We start from the raw sequence: 20,888 nt of genomic DNA on the forward strand, positions 1-20,888 counted from the left end.
ATCTTATGTTCGATAAGGGACTAAGAAGGAAGAAAACAAAAATAGAGTCAGACACACCCAAAAATATTCATAACAAAATAAGGAAGAAATATTCATAAGAATTAGAGTCCTGGAATACCTCTGTGCCTTTGATGCTCAGTTAAGCATCCCACTCTTGGTTTTGGCTCAGGTCATGATCTCAGGGTCACGGGATCGAGTCCACCATTGGGCTCCATGCTCAGCATGGAGTTTGCTGGAGATTCTCTCTCCCTCTGCCTCTGTCTCGTCCCCCACTTGCACTCTAAATAAATAAATAAATAAATAAATAAGTAAATAAATAAAATTCTTAAGAAAAAAAGAATTAGAGTCCTTATTTCTGTAGCGGTCACATGGTCATAGCTGGTATATAACTACTATTTCTGCTGCTCATTCTACGTTATTGCTCTCAGCAAACACCTCAGCTCGTCGCGGTTCTTTATCTGTTGGAGCGACCCAACCCTTCATTCCTGAATTGTCTGGACTATCAGTAGTCCTGCCTGGATTGGGTTGTTGTAGTTTTTCACTGACTTTAATCACAGGGCGTGGTGGAACTAAGAGACGCCTATGGAATCTCCGGTAATACAGACATACCCTCCCTTCCCTCCACAGTGGATTAACAGTCTCATTTTTTGGTGTAGTCAGGATCATTAAACACCTTAACTTACATCTTTATGTGTTTATTCAAAGGCATGAGGAGCCCAAGGTGGCCAGGTAGCAGTTCAATGGAATCCCGGTCGTGTCTCCTGGTGGTAGCACTCGTCTCTTTGAACTGTGGTCTCTAGATCTGCAGGGCATGAGGTCACAGAAACAAGGAGCGAAGATTTCCTAGTGGCGTCATAGGGTAATACAAGTGCCCCTCTCATTTCTAGCTCTAGCTGCCTTGACCCATGAATCCTGACTGTGAGACAAACAGCATCATATATGGATGCATTGATTTAGAGCATACCCAGCCTCCTGGAGAACGTTACCCCAGGACAAGTTTTGCCTGCAAGTTACTGCCATCCAGCCAGCTCTGTAACTACGTCTTCGAAAGGTCATTTCATTGTTCTAGCAAGCCAGTTGCTTCAGGAAGGTGGAAAACATGGTAAGACCATGAATTCCGCCATCATGGACCCATTGCTGCCCTTCATCTACTATGAAATACATTCTTTGATCGGGGCAGCGCTGTGTGGAATACCATGCCAATGGGTAAGACGCTCCGTAAGGACAGTAGATTTAGCAGAAGCACTGTTTGCAGGGAAGGCAAATACATATCCAGAGCAAGCGTCTATTACAGTAGGAACAAAACAAACACTTCCTCTTCCATGATGAAAGCGGTCCAATGTAATCAACCTGCCACCAGGTAGCTGGCCGATTGCCCTGGGGATGGTGCCACATTGGACTCTGCTGCTGGCCGACTGGGCACTCAGCAGCGGTTCCTAGCCTGGTTGGACTTGCTAAGTGGAAATGAGTGTTGCTGAGCCCATGCATAATCACTCCCACTCCAGCCACTTTGTTCATGAGCCTTTTGAGCAAGGACAGGGGTGGCTGGGGAGAGAGGAAACAGTATCCACAGCACAAGTCATCCTAGGTACTCAATTATTAAAAGTCTCCTGTGCTGGAGGTCACCCTTTGCTAAGCATTCACATGAGATATAAATATCTTCTCATTTTCTAGCCATTCAGAGAATTCCATCCATAGACCTTTTCCCCAATTTTCCTTGTCACCAATTTTCCAATCATGCTCAAGTCCTTGACCATCCAGCCAAACCATTGGCTGCAGCCCCTGAATTGGTATAAAATTGCATGTCTTGCCACTTTTCCTTTCAAGCAAAGTGAATAACTAGGTGTGCTGCTCGAAGTTCTGCTCACTGGGAGTATTTTCCTTCATGGAAGTCCCAGAGAGGGGCTGTAGTGAGGCAGCTGTCCACTTCCAGGTGGTACCTGTATATATGCCAGGACCATCTATGATCCAGGTATGACTTTTCTCTTCCTCTGTCAACTGATCATAAGTTAAGTCTCCATGAGGAGGCCATAGGCGCATAATGGGAGAGAAAGCAGCGTGTCAGGAGTGGGGAACCACGCACACTTGCAAACTTTTTTGTGTAACTTACATGCCCAGGACTGCCTGGGCCCCACCATGTATATATCAGTCCCACTGGATGACGGAATGCTGCTTTAAATGTTCTACTTTGTGGCGTGGTGGGTCAGACAACAACCACCTGATGGGTGGGTGTCATGACAGGTCATGTTCAGGTCACGTTAACTGGGTAGCCCGAGGTTAAGTAACTCTCCTAAGGCCCTCTCATAGGTCATGGGCTATTTCTCAAAAGGAGCAATTATCCAGATTGGATGGTGGGACTTGGTCCCCAAATCCTAAGGTCCTGCCCTGCAAATCACCTATAAGAACCTGCCAAAGCTCCAGATAGCAACCCTATCTGCCATCGCCACTTCAAGCACCATTGGAACTACTGGGTCTCGGGGACCGGGTGGCCGAGCAGCTCGTACAGCAGCTTGGACCTGTTGCAGAGCCTTCTGCTGTTCTGGGTCTCACTCAAAACTAGCAGCTTTTTGGGTCACTCAATAAATGGACTGGAGTAACACATCTAAATGAGGACGATTTTGCCTCCAAAAGTCAAATAGGGTCACTAGGCATCATGCCTCTTTCACGGCTGGTTGTAGGACGGGTCAGATACAACAAGTTATCCAAGTTAGAAGGGACATCTCATCGTGCCCCACCCTAGAAATTCCTCTGAGGTCAAAGGCCTCTGAAACGTGTCTGATCTATTTCCCATCCTCTGACGCACTAATGTCTTACCAATAACTCCGCGGTGTTTGCGACTTCCGGCTCACTATGGCCAATCATCAATGTAATGGGCCAGCGTGATTTCTTATGCGGAAGGGAAAGGCAGTCAAGATCCTTGTGAACTCAATCATAACACAGGGCTGGAGAGCTGATATGCCCCTGAGGCAGGACAGGGGAGGGTACTGTTGGCCTAGTAAGCTCAAAGGAAACTGCTTCTGGTGGTTTTTACTAACAGATTGGAGGGGAAAGCATTTTTCAGGTCAATAGCTGTAGACTCGATTGCAGGGGATGTGTTAATTTGTCCAAGCAATGAAACTACATCTGTGCAGGAGCATTGAGTCACCATCTGGTTAAAGTTATGAGAATCCATAGTCATTATTCGGGATCCATCTGTTTTCTGCACAGACTTAATAGGAGAGCTGAACGAGGGAGGGACTGGCTGACACCACCCCTGGAGCCCTCAAATCCTTGATGGTGGCGCTAATCTCTGCAATCCCTCTAGGAACGTGCCATAACTTATGGTTTTCTACTTCCCTACGGTAGAAGCAGTTCTAGTGGCTTCCATTTGGCTTTCTCACCATAATAGTACTTACTCAATAGGCTGTAGAATTAATTCAGGGATTCTGGGGGTTGCTGAGAATGTCTTTCCAATTATGCATTCCAGACCTGGAAAAATAACCACAAAATAAATTTAGGAATCCACTGGGCAGACTCTGAAATCAGTCTGAGATAAATTCCATTGACTATCTGAACTCCATAAGCTTCTACTCTGAGTGGTAGACAACAGTGATGTTTTGGGTCTCCTGAAATTCATGTCAATTTAGAGCTAGTGTCCATAGTCCCTGGAAAGTCAGATTATTTTCTTTTTTGCAATGCATAGTAACACTGTGGAGGGCTGGAGTTTCCTTTGGGGACGTCTGGGTGAAGGATTAACAGTAAAATTGTTGGCAGTGTAGCAGTCACCCCTCCTGGACTTCCATCCATTCAAGGGGTTTTGGGTCTGTAAACTGGCTCAAGTCAGGGAATTGACTGAGAGGCCATGACTCTGTTTTTAGAACTCAGGTTAAGGTTTGTTCACTTGACCGGTCATAGTATTCTTACACTCATACAGATCAAGTGTTGGACTTCCCATGTCTTTCATTTCTAGGAACACAGCAATAAAGTGGCCATGCCATGGGTCTCTGTGAGTCTCCATTCGGAATGCTGCATTGACTCTGCTGTCCATTATGGCCACCAGGTCCACATGGCTTTGGCTGTGGAGTGCCACCATTGACCCATGCCACCCTGGAACCAATTCATTCTATTGCATTTAGGTTTCCCAATTATAACCATGGTTCCCACCATAGGGTCTGGCCCACAGTGAAGAGCAATCACAGAACCCTTCAAGGATTTCAGGCTCCACTCATAATAATTTATTTCTCGCAGTCGTGGTGAAAGGTCTGGGTTCTGGTCCTTCCCAGGGTGGGTCAGAATGTCTTCAATGACAACTACACTTTCACTTCCCCAGCCCGCCACAACAGACTGAATCTTTATGTCCCCTAAAATCCATATGCTGAAATTCCAATCCCCGGTGTGACTGTCTTGGGAGGAGGTCCTTGGGGAGATGATTAAATCAGGAGGGAGAACCCTCGTGAATAGGATTAAGGCTCTTAGGAAAGAAACTCCAGAGATGTACCCTCCTCCTTCTGCCATATGAGGTCACAGGGGACAATTGGCAGTCTGAGCACGCTGGCATCCTGATTCCAGACTTCAGACTCCATGACTGTGAGAAATAAATATCTGTCGTTACTACGCCCCCATGCATGGTGCTTTGTACAGCGGTCCAAACTGGCTAAGAAACCCCCTAAGCTTTGAATCCCTGCCTTTGTGGGACACCAAGGCCAGTCTTGCACTTTACCCATATTTAGCAGAAGCCACCTTTTGGGTTATGTTTCGGTCAACCAAACGATCGAACGAACTGTTAGAACCCATTCCAACCCAAAGCTGCAAAATAGATGCAGACTTTCCGCTTAGCAGGTCCGTCCTGACCAGTGTCTTGAGCCACCTCATATTCCTTCTATCCTCAACCCCTGCCCTAAGGAGACAGAAAGCAAGGCATCGGGGGACTGCCTCCTTCGGGGTCTAACTTTTGGAATAAACATTGGCTTTCTGTGATTGTTACTTTTTTTTTTTTTAAGATTTATTTATTTATTTATTAGACAGAGAGAGACAGCCAGTGAGAGAGGGAACACAGCAGGGGGAGTGTGAGAGGAAGAAACACGCTCCCAATGGAAGAGCCTGATGTGGGGCTCGATCCCGGAACGCCGGGATCACGCCCTGAGCCGAAGGCAGACGCCTAACGACTGCGCCACCCAGGAGCCCCTGTAATGTTACTTTTTAATGGGACTTAACATAGGAGGTGATCTATGGGTTCAGCCTGGTTCAGAGAAGTCTAGGCTATTTGCTAGTGAGATCGGTACTTGTTACACATCGTTAATTAGAATATGCCAAAAGGCTTGAATATGTTGGGTGATATTCAAATACAACTTTGAGTTTGGACTAAATGTTAATATCTATTCCCCTTTAACTCAAATATTGGTGTCAGACTTTAAATTCACCCATGCTCAAAGATCTTCCCCTAAATCAGTAACCAGAAATGGATGCTGGTTTCACCTTAAAATCCAATAATCCATCTCCTCCATGCCTCTGGCTTCATTTAACACCTATGAACAGAGCAATTGTTACAGACTCGGACTCCACTTGGAAGCACTGATTACTTGTCAGCCATGTTAGGATTCATCAAACACACTTCAATCCCACCACGTTTGAAATTGAACCAGGATCTCACTCCTGGCATAATGTCTGATTGGTTAAGCCAGCCAGAATCCCAACAGAATCCCTGACGTTTTTGTCTCTCAAGATCCAGTCATTCTGGTCTTCTAAGGGTGGTTCAAATTCAGCCATGTTAAGTCTTTCTCCCCTGACATCACCCAAATCCAAGTTGCCTGTTCTCCTTGAATTCTGCAGGAGACTCCTCACGGACCCACCTGCACCCATGTTTGACTGACGTCATCTATTCCCCACATGTAGCCAGAACAGTCTTTTCAAAATGTTCATCAAATTTGTCCATCCTCTTCTTAATACATTTTAATAGCTATCCATTGTTCATGGGCTAAAGAGAAAGACCCTTAATGAAACCACAGTAAGTCTTCAGGGTAAGATATCAAACTCCACTTCTTGCATCATTCCCTAACATATATAAGCGTTTGTGTATGTCTCTCTCTATATATACACACACCCACAAACATACGCATAACAATGTATAATTATAGAACTATAATATACGTTATACATAATGCATAATGTATATAATTATATACATAATGTAAAATTATATAAAATTATATGTATAACATAATTATATAACTATATATGATCGTAATTTTATATAATGTATAAATATATTTAATATATTATGTATAATAACCACATATATCTATCCCACAAAGAAGTATTAAATGTTATTAATTATGATGCATAGTCTAAAAATTATTAAAACCCATTATTTGCTCCTGGTCAAACTATGCAGTATAAAAACTTGAGATATATTCTGGTTCTTCTGCTCTAAAGAGTCACTCAGAGTTGTGCTTCCCCCGGTTTTCGAGACTGAGACTAATTATCTAGTAAACTGGGATTTATGACAAGGCTGTGTCCCTTCAGAGAGGAGTTATTTGCTCTTTTCTGTGATAACTGTGAAGATTATATTTTTATGGAAGTAAAGTTCAGATAACATATAATTTACTATTTTAAAGTCTATAATTTACTGGAATTTAGTTCAGTCACGATATTGTGCAACTGTTACCTTTGTGTAGATTGAAAACATTTTTACTGGCCCAAAGGAGATCCCAAACCATTAGGCAGCTACTCCCTTTTCCCTCTCCCCATCTCCCCCTACCAAACATGAATCTGCTTTCTATCTCTATGGATTTGTCCTTTTTAAATATTTCATATAAATGGAAACACATCATATGTGACCTTTTGTGTCATGTACTTTCTTACCTTTTATGGCCAAATACTAGACCGTTGTATGGATAGACCACGTTTTGTTTATCCGTATCCTGAAAATACTGTATGTAGGATTTCTTGTTTTCACCCCATTCGGCTTAGGCGTCAGTCTCTCCTGGGCCATGGGCATTTGAAAATCACAGCTTCCTAATTAAAAAAAATTCAGTTACTTAAAGTAAGTTAGTCACTTTCCTCTGTACAGAGATTGATAGAACCACCGTTCTGCAAACACCCTCCTCACAGTCTTTTCCACACCTCTCCTCACGTCTCTGTACCCTTCTCCACAAAACACTCCTCTTAATATGTCTGTTGTGTGTCCCTAAAGAGCTGCAGCCTGGTAAAACGTGTGATGGCTTGGAACATGTGCTTTTCCTCTGTGTGAAGAGTTACGTGCTGGAAATCTCGTTCTCGATCTTCTTTCCCCTGTGCGCTCTCCATCTACAGCTATGCTGCTATATGTACTTCTTTCAGCTTCAGGGTTTTTCTTTGTCGGAGTGTTCCACAGCAAGTACCAGCTAAATTTTTCTCATCAGTGCACCTAATGATACGAAGTTGTTTCTAATTCCTTTGACAATAAACCAAGCCCTTTTCTGTGTCTCCTTACGGAGGAATTTAAGAGTATCTCTCAGATATATGCCCAGGAATGAGAGAACTGGTCACAGGACACACTCTTTATGTCATTGAATGCTCCCCAGAGTCCTTTCCAGAATGCTCTGTGATTTACACTTACACAGAAAGGCTAAAAGGTTGTTTCCTCCCATCTTGGCCAACACACGTTATTATTACCCACCTTATTAGTCACTTTGATGGATGTGAACCAGATCTCATTGTTTCAACATATGTTTCCTGGCTTACTAGTGGATTGAGCGTCTCTTCACTAAACGGATTTTTAGTGTCCGTCTCTGGAAATTGCCCATCCATACCTTTGTGGATTTTTAGAAATAGGAACCCCCTAGCTCTATTGTTGCTGTCATCCTGGTAACTCAGTTGTAAGAATTTTTGCATATGAGATGCCTGGGTGGCTCAGTTGGTGAAGTGTCTGCTTTCAGCTCAGTCACGATCCCAGGGTCCTGGGATGGAGGCCCACATCAGGCTCCCTGCTTAGCGGGGAGTCTGCTTCTCCCTCTCCCTCTGCTCCTCCCCTTGCTTGTGCCCTCTCTCTCAAATAAATAAATAAAATCTTTAAAAAATTATTTTTGGATATGATACCCTGTATGTTGAAGTCTCTTTTAACACTCTGTGGGTGTTTATTGTTGATTAGAAATGCTTAATTGTCTTTAATGTTTTTGCTTGTTTATGTTTTCCCTTTCCCTAGGTTAGCTTTATATTCTCTTCTTTCCTCTTTTGATCTTTAATCTATTTGGAGTTCAACTCTGTATCCAACAGCTGAATTAATAAATAAACATGGGAGAAGGAGGAAATCACCCTTACAGAAAAATTCCAATTAATGAATGCAGACAGAATGAGGGAAATAGAAAATCACCATTAGACCATCACAGTGATATCGCTGCAGGCAATATCCATAGATGAATGCCAAATATTTATTAATTACTATGATGGTTTTAACATATGTCCACAAATTATTTGATATTCCTCTTTCCAGGAGGTGAAGCTTAATTCCCCTTCTGTTGAGTGTGGGCTAGAATTAATGACTCATTTCTAATAAATAGCAAATAGAAGGGGAAAAATAGTGACTCTACAGTGGAGAAACCAGACAGGCACCAAAGGGATAAAGGTTAATGTCACCAGTAATAGGTCATGTGACTGATCTAATATAATGACAGAAGCACATCACCTCTGTGGTATCCTTCCAAAAATCTATACCTCTCTAGATCTTCCCAGAAATCCCATCTTATCATGGGAAAACACTAGACAAATCCAAACCACAGGGCATTTTATGAAATACCCACCCTGGGCTCTTCGAAAGCATCAGGACCAACAAGGACAGATTGATCAACTATTTCATTGGAGAAAAGCTAAGGAAACACAGTGACTAAACACAATGTGGATTTTTGGGACACCAGGGGAAAAGCTAGTTAAATTCCAGTCAAGTCTGCAGCTTGATTGATAATAAGGTATCAATGTTGGGGCGCCTGGGTAGCGCAGTTGTTAAGCGTCTGCCTTCGGCTCAGGGCGTGATCCCGGCGTTATGGGATCGAGCCTCACATCAGGCTCCTCCGCTGAGAGCCTGCTTTTTCCTCTCCCACTCCCCTGCTGTGTTCCCTCTCTGCTGGCTGGCTAACTCTGTCACATAAATAAATAAAATCTTTAAAAAAAAAAGATAATAAGGTATCAATGTTAACTACCTAGTATTGATAAATTTACAAAGATTATGTTAGATAACATTATGGGAAACTGAGTGAAGGCCATAGGGGGACTCTACGCTCTTTGCAAATTTTCTGCCAAACTAAATAAAAAGTAAAATTCATTTTAAAATAAAAATTAAAAAAACACAAACACCTTACAAATAGTATAAAAAAACTGGAGGGAATAATTTCTTATAGCAATGTGGTGTAGAATGCATTTTTATGACTGACAAATTTGACTACATAATAGTCTCTCCATAAAAACATCAGGGCAAAAACTAAACTATTATTAAAACTAAGAGTTAAAGAGCAAACAGGGGGTCCCACAATGCCACACACAGAAAGGGACCCTGGATGCCCAGCGTCCTGGACACTGGGCACACCCACAGGTAGAGAGGTATTTTCGGTGATCTTGAAACAATTTTACTCCAAAACCTGCTGTAAGTGTATCTCTGCTTTAAGCTGTTCCTGGGTGCTGTGTGGGTGGGGTGCTGGGTGGGGTGTTCCTGGGTGCTGGGTGGGTGGGGTGCAAGTCTCCTAAATGAGGGGACATTCTTCAGGTGACATCCGGTCCCAGCACCTGTCTACTGCTTCCTCGTTAATCCATTTCTTATAAATCCATATGAAATCCATCTCTTCTGCGCCCTGGTGGCCTCCAACCACATTCTTTAACTCATCTCGGTATTGTTAGTTTCCTCAGTCCATCCGAAGCATTGCTAAACAAGCAAGCAAACAAACAGAAACAGCCTTTCGCCCTACAAAGGGCTTGATTAGCTTATTTCCCCGGTCCACGCACTGCAGAGCTCCCAGCCTCAGAGGAGGCCGGCCTCGATGCCTGCCCCTGGGGTCCAGCCTGGTTTGCGAAGTCACCAAAGGGACCCACAGTGGAGAGGAAAGAGGCCACACTTACTTCAAACTTCTATGCAATTTAAAAAAATTCTTTCTTTTCTTTTTCTTTTCTTTTCTTTTTTTTTTTTTAATTCCTGAAGAAAGGTTCAAAAGGATTTTCTAAGGGGACCAGGTCCAAAGGAATTTAAGACTCCCCTGGTTGAGCCCACTCATTGCTCCCATTAAAGCTTGTCTGTTAAGTATTACTTCAGACAGTTACGAGTGTAGGTGCCTGAGGGCAAGCGAGGGCACCAGGAGAAGCCTGCGCTGCAGCATGAAACTGGACGCGGATGGGAGGGCGTCTTGGGAATCGGGTGTCAGTGGGTGGATGAGGTCAGAACAGTTAGCAAAGAACTGGAACGTGAGAGTGTTTTTATACCACGCCCAATATCGTAGACCTTCCCGGTGCACTGGGAGTGTTCCCCAAGGAGTCACCAAAATAGGGGCAGGGCAAAAAGTGCGGTGAAATGCAGGGAGTCCGTGACGACGTTTACGTAAGGAGTGACACATCTACTTATGCATGTGAGAAGCCACCGTGATGACGGTGCACAAAACGGGTTCTGTTCCCTTCTTGCTTCTCTACATTTTCCCTCCATCAGTGATTTTCAGATTGAGTCCCGCAGCCACCGGCTCCCTGCAGTTTTCCTCGGGGTTGCGTTGGCCATGGAGGTGACAGAGGGAAGGCTTGAGCAGAACCCCAACGTTTCACCAGTGATTCAATTAGAGAAACTCCCTGTTCATCTCTGGCTGTACTGAGCTTTGCTAAGAGTTGCACCCTAAAAGCACAGGTGGAATCCCCTGCCCAGGCTAGCCCCATCTCTGCTCTCCTGTTACAGATGTGTGCTGATCCCAAGGGTGAAAGATAACATTTCCTGCTGTAGAGAATGTTTTCTAACTCTTCTCTGGAACTGATCTCATTTAGGGATGAGACGAAGGTGCGAACCTGGAAGCAGGAGATGAGTGAAATGATTCTAGGGGTCTTTCCCAACTTTACGAGTCTGTAGCTTAAGTGGTGGCTTCGTGCTGAGTTCCTTTTCTCTCTGCACAAGTGAGTTCTTAATTCTCAGGAATGGAATTCTCCAGGGTGGAAGGTAATGACCTCATTCTTCCAAGGAGCCGGCGCGATTACATTATTCGTTTGTAACAGAGCTAGGATCCTTTGTTAAAATTTATGGTCCTTTTTGGTTACTTCCACACCCTGGTTGATTTTCCCAGGTAACGTGTAACCATGAAGAGTGAGCATTAGTTAACTGCAGACTTTATGGCGTGAGGCCCTATGGGATTTGACAAAGGTGTACAGTCACATATCCCCTAGCAAAGGCATGACACTCGATGGTTCCTTTTTTGCAAAACTCCCATCATGCTTTGCTTCTGTCACGGAACCCTCCTGGCACCTGCAAGGCTGGACACTAACTGATCTGTGCTCCATCCCTATTGCTTTCCCAGTTTCAGAATGTTGACAGATGTAATCATAGACTAGAGAGCCTTTCGGGCCTGGCGTTTTCACAGTGAAATGCATTTCAGAGTCGTCCACATTGTCGCCTGAATCAGGAGTTCCTTCTGTTAATGAGTCGTGTTCCACTGTATGGCTGTACCACAGTTTGTGAATTCACTCCCCTGTTGAAGGACGTCTGGACTGCTTTCACTTTGTCATGGCTATAGAAGAAGCTGGATTTATAACCCTGGACACCGGTAACCTTTATGAACTCACAAAATGAAACCAGCAAAGGAATTTATTTATCCCCTACGTACCCCACTTTCCCAACTGGCCTTCCTGGTCACCAGCAGTCTTTGAAGGAAGGAAGATAAAAGGAAATGTGCCTTGACCCACCTTGCTTTCTTACGCCCAAAGGAAAGAGCCAATGGTCCTGGAAAGCCTGAGAGAGAGAGAGAGAGAGAGAGAGGGGAGATGGCAAAAATCACTCCTTGCTCATGCAATGAAAGCCATAGAAAAATGTGAAGGTTGAATTCTCCTTCATGAAGGGAAGAAAAGTGCTCAGAGGGTAGAGACACACAGAAAATTCAGACTTCGAGGTGATTGAATCAACTGGGCTTTGCTGGGCTTCTCCCTTCTGGAACAACTGCCATAAAAAAAAAATGTTCCTCGAATCCTCAAATTGTCACAAGCTGTCCCGCAAGTTAGCTCTGGTTAGATTTTCTTGAGACAAGTGTAGATACAGGGTAATGAGAAATAAAATGTTAAAGAAATAACATAGGTAAAAAAGCAATAATGTAAGACAACAGAGGGTAATTGCATATAGGACCTTGAACTGGGAAAGTAATCTAAGTTCTTAACTTACGTATTCCAGTATAATTTAATAAAAGGATGAGAAGTCTTCAGAAAGTTATAGCGAACTGAGCTACTGCAAATTAAATAAATATTGGAAATGTGAGCACGTTTATCCACAGGATATTCCACATTAAATGAGTAAATCCTAAGAGTGGATGTTTGATTTTGAAAATTAAAAAGACTGTTTCCTACTTAATGTGGTCACTTGGCCTTCAGAAACACAGGACTGTTGCACGTCCTGGGTGTGGCATCCGCTCGCGGAAATCTTCCTGACCCAAATGAAATTTTCCCCAAATCTCTTCCTCCTCCAGTGTTACTGGCAGAGGCTGCTGGCCCAGCCTCCCAGTTCCCTGCATTGAATCCCCAGGGCCGCCTTCGCCCTCTCCCCCTGGTGGTCCTGCCTTCTGCGTCTTACACACATCCCGCCACACTTGGGTCCTTACCACACTTGGCCGAGAGATGTGCGAGCCACGTTTCCATCATGTGTCCATTTAGTTTGAAAGCCTCCTCTGGCTCGCTATTACCTAGACGGTGAAGCTGAGCGTCTCTGCCATGCAAGGCCCTCCCCACTGCAATCCCAGACGCTCCCCAAAAGCACATGCACCCCGCACTCCAGGCAAATCAGTCATCAACGCGCATCAGAAGTTGTTGAGAGTCACTGCAAGCCCCTCTCCTTCCTGCGCCCCTTTCTGTGACTGGACAGACCCGCTGCTTAGAATGGCTTTTCCTGTCTGCCCATGTTCAAACCCTCCACATGCTTTGTGATAAAGGTCATTGCCTTAGACTGCAGGAAGGAAGGCTGAACAGTGTGAATGAAAGCACAGGCACCATCTGGGGTCCCTGCCTACAGAAATTCAGACGGTGCACCTGTCTCCCTCAGTGGCTCTGTGGGATCCTGCCTGCCCTGTGGGACCACGCCACTGTGGGCAAGGCCCTGGGTGAGAAACAAGGGGACACAGAGGACAGGTGCACAGGTGTTTACATGAAACCTTAATCGCATATAGAGATTGACCACTTGGCCATAGACAATACAGTTAAGGGGCTCATTTAAATTGTTCTGTAATACCAGATCGCATCCTGACAATCTCAAGCAAGAGCATGTTCTGCGCTCCAGGCCCAGCTGCCTTGTTCTCGCCTGTCCACCTGGTAGCCGGATCTTTCTCTTCCCGTCCTGATTCTCCACGAGGAGCGCGTACCACTTTCTGCACGCATGCTTCACCCCTGCACTAGACGGGAGGGCTCGTTAAGAACTGGACGAGCACATGCACATCAACTTGTTGGAAATAAAGCCTGGACTGAGCCTCAGGTGTTCTGAGACAGTGTCCCAGCAGCTGCTGGCCTGCCATCCTCCCCTCCTCTCATCCTGACCAGATGACTCTGCCGCCTTGGACTGGCCGCTCAGCTGCCTCGCTCCATCTGGAATGCAGCCACCACAGGCGATCCTTCCCCAATCTTCAGAGTATCGTCCCCAAGCCGTTTTCACTATCAATGCTTCTGACACCAAATGTATGGGCGTTTTCCACACCAACGACCCAGTCTCTGATTCTCTGACACCAACTGGGTGTTGAACAACTCAGATCACTTCTGACGTGAACTAACCCCGACTTAGGGCAGACCCCACAGTCCCACAAGACCGCCCCCCACTTCAGAAACCAGTCATATGTCCTGCACCACTCATATTTCTGCTGGACCAGCTATAGACTGGGGATTCCATGACCTCGGGTTTGATAATTTGCGAGAATGGCTCACAGAACTCAGGAAAGTGCTTTACTTACCATTACCATTTATTAGAAAGTCTACAAGTCCGGAACAGCCAGATGGACGAGAGGCATAAGGCAAGCCCTGTGGAGAGAGACAGGACACTCCCATGCTCTCTTGGGGCCCACCACCCTCCCAGCACTGCCATGTGCTCACCAACCTAGAAGATCTCCGAGCCCCTCCAATTAGGAATTTTTAGGGAGGTTTCATTACATAGGCACAACTGATTAATTCATTGGTCATGGGTGATTAACTCAACCTCTAGTCCCTTTCCCCTCCCTGGAAGTCAGGGCGGGGGGCTGGAAGTTCCAGCCCTCTAACCACAGAGGTGGCCCCCTTGGCCGTCAGCCCTCATCCTGGAGCCACCAGCTATGCCATTGGAAAGCAAGAACTACTCTCATTACTCTGAAGGTTCCAAGGGTCTTCGGAGCTGTGTGCCAGGAAACAGGGACAAAGGCCAAGTGTATGTTCCCCATGTTTTATCGCAGTTGCTCTGCTCAAAGCCTCCCATGGTGCCCCATCTACTCGGAGTAAAAGCCAGAGTTGCCCAGTGGCCGACAAGGTCCAATATGACCCGGACCCGCTCGGATCTCACCTCTGCCATCTTCCCCTCCCTCACTCTTCAGCCACTACCAGCTGCTGCTCCTCGCACAGCTGACACACCCCTGCCTTAGGGCCTTTGCACCTGCTCTCCTCTCTGCCTGCAGCAAGCTTCCCAGATGTGCAAGCGGCCTCCCTCAGCACCTCAGGATCTCTGCTCAAGCATCCCTTTGTCGCGGGGGCTTCCTTGGCAGGAAACAGCAGCCTTCTCTAGGCACTCCCTCCCCCTCCTCTACGCTTCTCCCTCCTGCTCACCATTTCTGACACCTTGTTATTCATTGCCTGTCTCCCCTCTGCTCCCAGCACTGGAAGTCCTGAGAAGACCCCTCTGCTGGGCTCTGGGTCTCCCATCCTCTTGCATTTAGTGGTTCTTCCCCCCATCTTGGCCAGCGAGAGCACCCCCGGTGTGGGCTGGGTGGGTGTCTGTGAGCGTCCGTGCTGCAGAGGAGGGAGGGAAGGAAGGAGAGGGGCTGTCTGGGCGCAGCCCACGGTCACTAGCTCCCCACATGCAAGTTGGCCGGTATCCAGTGATGTGTGGTGGGTCTGAGGACCCCCAGATCTCCTGACTCCCAGTCCCATTCAGTAGATGTGGCCTTCAAAGGCTTTCCTGGATCAATGTTGGTATCCTGACCTTAATATGTTTTACTTATCGGCGGGAAGACACCGCCGGGGGTGGGACTTCACCAGCACCCACCACACGCAGGTGCCCACGGCCGCAGGCGTTTCTGAGCCAGGAACAACCGACAGTCAGGTGCTGCTGGTGTTACACGAAGAATATAAAGGTGTGAGGGAATTACTCTGTATTGATCGCACCGTGGGGAGACACAGCCCACCTCGCTGTTCGAAGTCTCCTGAGTGTTTGCTGTGCCTGAAACACGACTCCGGTTCGTTAGTGTTCTGCCGCTGGCTCGATTTGTTCCAACCGGGGAACCGTTCCAGCAGCTCGCCGGCAGGGCTCCCACCTGCTGCAGTTTTAAATAATGAACACACATATGGTGTTGTCTTCCCGTTTGCTCAAGATTTTATGGTCTTCCTTACAATAAATATAAAGACTCCTAATTTTTTTTATACCTCAAAGCATAAGAATATGTCATTATGTAACAGACAGCAAGATATTGGTATTATTGATCTCAATTTCTGTCATTTATGATATTTGCACTTCAGTGGAGCAGTTTACTAACCGATGTCTATGATACATGAAGCATGTAAATTATTTCAGGCCTCTATCGTTTTTGCTAGCACATTAATAGAGATGGTTGGAGTTCTGAACGTCTCATATTTTGCTGTGAACGTCCTGCTTTCTCCCCCTTAGATAATCTGATTTCCGATTGTCCAGCACTTTAGAGAATGTCTGTCATCTTCAAATCCATCTACAAGTGGTTACTAATCACTTTCTCCACCAACCAGGATTCTGAACAGCCCCTGGTCAGGGGGCGTCAGAGCCTTCAATCTAGGACTGATCGCTATTTGTTGGATCAGTGAACAAACCAATAAGTGAATAAACTAAAAAGGGAACTGCTTCACCCGAAAGTGACTTCTGACTTATCCAAGATATATTATTTTCTTTATACTTCAGTGTGTGTGTGACTTGCGATCTGTTCTTTGCTTAATCTGTCTATACGATTATAACTCATTAATCAAATGTTAAGTTTTCTGAGCCGTTATATGCCATGCACTGAACATGCGTTCTCTGAAAAGTACAAACATAACAAGCCCGATAAATTAAGGAGTTGTTATTCTCATAAAACCATTCCTTTCTTTTGCTATGCAAATAAAAGCAATCCTGCTTTGGGGCCTGGGTGGCTCAGTCGGTTAAGTGTCTGACTCTTGATTTCAGCTCAGGTCATGATCTCAGGGTTGTGAGATCGAGCCCCACATCAGGGTCAGCACTCAGTGTGAAGTCTGCTTGAGATTCTCTTTCTTTCTCTCCCTCTACTCCTCCCCCCACTTGCGTGCTCTTTCTCTCTCTCTCCAAAATAAATAAATAAGATCTTAAAAAAAAAGCAATTCTGCTTTCTTCATACTTCATCAGAACACATTAATAAGTTATTTTTGAAACCAGTAACATCTCAGGCCAAGGAGCTAAGAGGAAGCCGATGTGGTTGGACTGGAGAAATGATGTCTCTGATACTGGGATGGAGGTGCTGTCCTTTGAGAAAAATATCAGAGGCCAAGAAGTGAAACAAAACAGAAAGGCATGTGGGCATTTAAAAAGAGAGAGAGAGAGAGGACATTGGTGTAATCTGTGCTTTTGAAGAACTGGTTGCTACAAACTGTGGAAAAATGTGGATCACTTACTTATCTATTTATTTTAATAAGAAAACAGGCTCAGGGTTTTATCCCAGAAGCGAAGCCTCAGAGAGTGATCTGGGGGGAAGCTTCTGCCCTCTGGCACATCCCCATAGGCACGGTATAGTCCGCTCTCCAACAAATGCGTGCACCAGAGAGGCCGTATTTTGAATGGCACTGGAGGGCCGTGGGAGCCAGGAGGGCCTAGTGAAGTGCCAGTCCTAACAGGGGATGGCCATTCCAGGCACCCCAAGAGCCAGCTGTCTTTCCCCCTGGGGGTGTCTTCCAGCTCTGGGCACTGGCTGAGGAACAGGGCTTGGCCAAGGTCAACGTCCACCTTTGGGGACATGAGACATCAGCAAAGGTCTGGCAGTCACGCAGTCTGACAACGGGAGTCTTCCAGGGCATTGGACACAGGGTAGTTTTCCTCAGCAGACATTTGCTGAGTTTTGAGTGGAAGGGGACATCGTGATGCCTAAGCTTCTGAAAAGCAGAGGAAGATCTCCTGTAGCCTCGGGGTCTTTGGGAAACAAAGACCTGCGGCAGGAGGTGCGTGAGATGAGACCTCCACAGGGGGGAGGGCTCGGGCACTGCGGGTCTACCCTTGCTCCTCGCCTGAGGGTCTCTACTGCATTTGGCAGGAGACCTCTGCTGGGGGCATTTGCATGAGGTTAAAGTGACAAATTCACAGACTTGGGGAGCCCAAAGCACTTCAGTGGCTTCTTCACTCGAGACATTTGCACGATTTTGAAGCTGTTGTCTGTTCAGCTCAGGAGGAAGCTGAAAAAAAGGAAGTGGATCTTCTACGACGCCCTAGATCCACTACAGATTCTCAACTGAAAGGACGAGAGGTGAGCTGAAGGTGGACTGAATCTCACTAAAATCACCCAGACCGCCACCAGTTCTGATCGAGTGTAACAGTGCAACTCTGACTGGCATAAGGCTAAATGCCCATCTGAAAAAAAAAAAGGAAATTAAAATTTTCCCTGGTACATAAGGGAAGGAGAACTCCGTCCTCCCGACATCTCTGTATCATTTTGTTTAGGAAATTTGAAGGTGTAAGTGTTCTGTCTGCCTCTATGAGATGGAGATAAATCTGTGTAAAACTAAATCAGACTCTTTGCATCCCAGGAATGTCTTTCTTGAAGATCTCGGGGCTATTTCTTTGAAATACAAACACCAAGAACTGTAACACCCCATTTTTCTGTCTTAGGGGGTTCAAGTTTAGACCCTTAGCTCCAAAGGGTAACTTTCTGCTTATGAAAAAGACGCCACAAGTTCTAATTTTCTTTTTGAGAGATAAAAGACAATTTACAAGAATGCAATGTGTTGAGTAATCCCGGCTATAGAAAAGCATGGGATTCTACTCTCTGCAACCTCTTTAGTGGCTCTTCGGATGGTTGTGTAATGCTGTCTAATTTAATGCCTTTTCAATAAGAAAACTGTCATCTTGCTTTTTTTTTTTAAACCTTTGTAGAAATGTTTTCTGGGTTGGCAGCAGGCTTTATTTTTAAGTGTTTTCCCAACATTAGATGTGGGGAATCAGCCCCCACATGTTGTCTGACAGAGAAAAACCCCCTCAATAGTGGGAGACATCATTGGGTCCTCTAAGGATATGCCTGATACACTCTCAGAGTGCAGCCATGCAAGGGGGCAAGATGACATAGCCGGTAACCAAGAGAGACAAAGGACAATAGAAACAGAATCACGGATGACCTAGCTATTAACAGTGGCAGACAAGGGCTTTGAAATAACGGATCGATGTACTCAAGTAATAGACGAAGACGACAAGGATTTTATAAGGGATTAGAATGTATGCAGATCAAATGAGCATTCTAGAACTGAAACAATACAGTATCTTAAATTATGATATTGGTGGATGAATGTAAGAGCAGATTGGACAGGACTGTTGCACTTGAAGATAAATCAATAGAAAATATCCAAAATAAATAGGGAAGAAAATAAGCATGGGGAAAAATAAAATTATAAGAGACATTAAAACATGCTCAAAATTTCTAAGGGATGTGTGATTGGAGTCTCAACAGGAGCGAAGACACAGAATAAAGCAGAAGCAAAGTTCACAGCATTTAAAGAAATACTGGCCAAGAATTTTCCAGAACCAATGAAAAATATTAACCCAGGGGTTTTTGGTGAGCCAAAACAAAACAAAACACCAGACCTTGGTCCTTTTTAGTTAAACTGTTAAAGATCAATGACAAAGTGGGACAACTGGCTGGTTCAGTCGGAAGACCATGCAACTCTTGATCTCAGGGTCATGAGTTCGAGCTCCATATTGGGTGTAGAGTTTACTTAAATAAATAGATAAGCTTAAAAAAAAACAAGGACAAAGAGAAATCTTTAGACACCTAGAAAAGAGTCAGAACATTGAAATATTCCTTTCATTTCTAATTACTTCATCAAACCATTTGAAGTATAAATACAAATGGAACCACCATACTAAAGAACTCAAGACTCTATTTGACGGTCATAAACATACACTTTTAAAAGACTGTTCCTGGTAAGATTTGTTATTAAATTTGTGAGTTTATTTTACTTCTATGAATATGGTTCTGAAAGTAGGACCTACAACAAAAATAATTCCTTTGAATGAGAAGGTAAAGTCATAAAGCAAAGATGCTGTCAGGAGAAAAATCATAAATATCAATCTCCAAGTGGAAATGCTCAGCAGAGAAATAAATCGGATGCAAAAGCAGAGGTGGAGGAAGAAGCTGGGACTCCGGACAAATCAGAGAGCTGGAACTAAGAACAGTTATGTTTCTCAATACACTTGCAGGAAAACGTGTGCCTTGTGGCAAGGAAGGATGTGGAATGTTTTGTCTGTCATGTGGATTTATGCAAATATATATATCCTGAAGTTCATTGACTGATCTCTTTCCTACGTTACCCAGATTAAACCACACCAAAATGTTTCACCTCCCTTTCAGTCCTTTTGTAATTCAGCATCAATATTAAAAAAAAAAAAAGCTCAACTGCATTAAAATTGTTTCAGAAAAGAGGGATTTGCTATGAATCAACTAAAATCACTTTTTTTGAGTCATATATATCCTCGCTAAGTCAGTCTGCTATACATTTTTAAAAATCAATAGAGTCTACCAATTTAGCTTAAAACAATATGAGAACTCGAGTTTTTGTGGTCAAATTCTGACATTCCTGATAAACACTGACCAAAAGGAATGAAAACCCCCAGCTATTTCTCTTCTATCACAGGAGACAGGAAACCTTGTAACTTTCCCAGGTCTTGCCTACTTTCCCTGATAACTTTGGAATTTCTTTCTGTAAGAACCTCATTTTTGGTACACTTACCATGACGGGGAAAAAAGATCATTTTCTCTGATGCTGGCCAATGGGAGAGCTGGCTATGCGGGAATTGGTGAGAATAACATGATGTGCAAATTGAGTGAAAGATTTGACTCTGCCCAGCTAAGCCTGCAGTTTCTAGATTGTGAAAGAGAAACACTGAATTTAAAAGCAATCCACAGAATCAAAAATATCTATAATGGATACAAATAGTATATCTTATTATAAGTGATCTTTGAACAGTAATTGTAATAATCATTTCATTTGACTATGAAGATGTTATTGTTATGTCCATGGTAACCTGGTACAGTAGATAGAACATAGAATCAAATGGGAATTCAAAACCCAGTCCACTTCTTCCTGGGTATGTTGTCTTTGGGAAGATGTTCAAATCTTCCAAGTATTAATTTCTTGATAAGTAAAATTAAATGAGCAATATTTGCATCAGAAAGATGTCCTGATAATTGAGAGAGAAATGACGAGAAATCTTTTAGCACAGCAGCTGACACAAATGCCAGTCCCTCGTTCCCCACCTCAATCATACAGATAGACACACACAGAAAGAGACTCAAGTCACCCACTGGAGAAACGGA

General features: G+C 44.5%; 1 long non-coding RNA gene across 1 annotated transcript; it reads right to left on the reverse strand.

Annotated features, from left to right (window-relative positions):
• Positions 1-249: 249 nt before the first annotated feature.
• On the reverse strand, positions 250-20,360 carry LOC109489603. The gene is made up of 5 exons (XR_002142638.1): positions 20,302-20,360; positions 6,841-6,993; positions 3,396-3,468; positions 684-802; positions 250-280 (listed from the first exon to the last, which is right to left on the reverse strand). It is a non-coding gene; the product is annotated as an uncharacterized LOC109489603 (long non-coding RNA).
• Positions 20,361-20,888: the final 528 nt, after the last annotated feature.

Source organism: Ailuropoda melanoleuca, chromosome 17 (assembly GCF_002007445.2).
Source record: "Ailuropoda melanoleuca isolate Jingjing chromosome 17, ASM200744v2, whole genome shotgun sequence".
Lineage (NCBI taxonomy): Eukaryota > Metazoa > Chordata > Mammalia > Carnivora > Ursidae > Ailuropoda > Ailuropoda melanoleuca.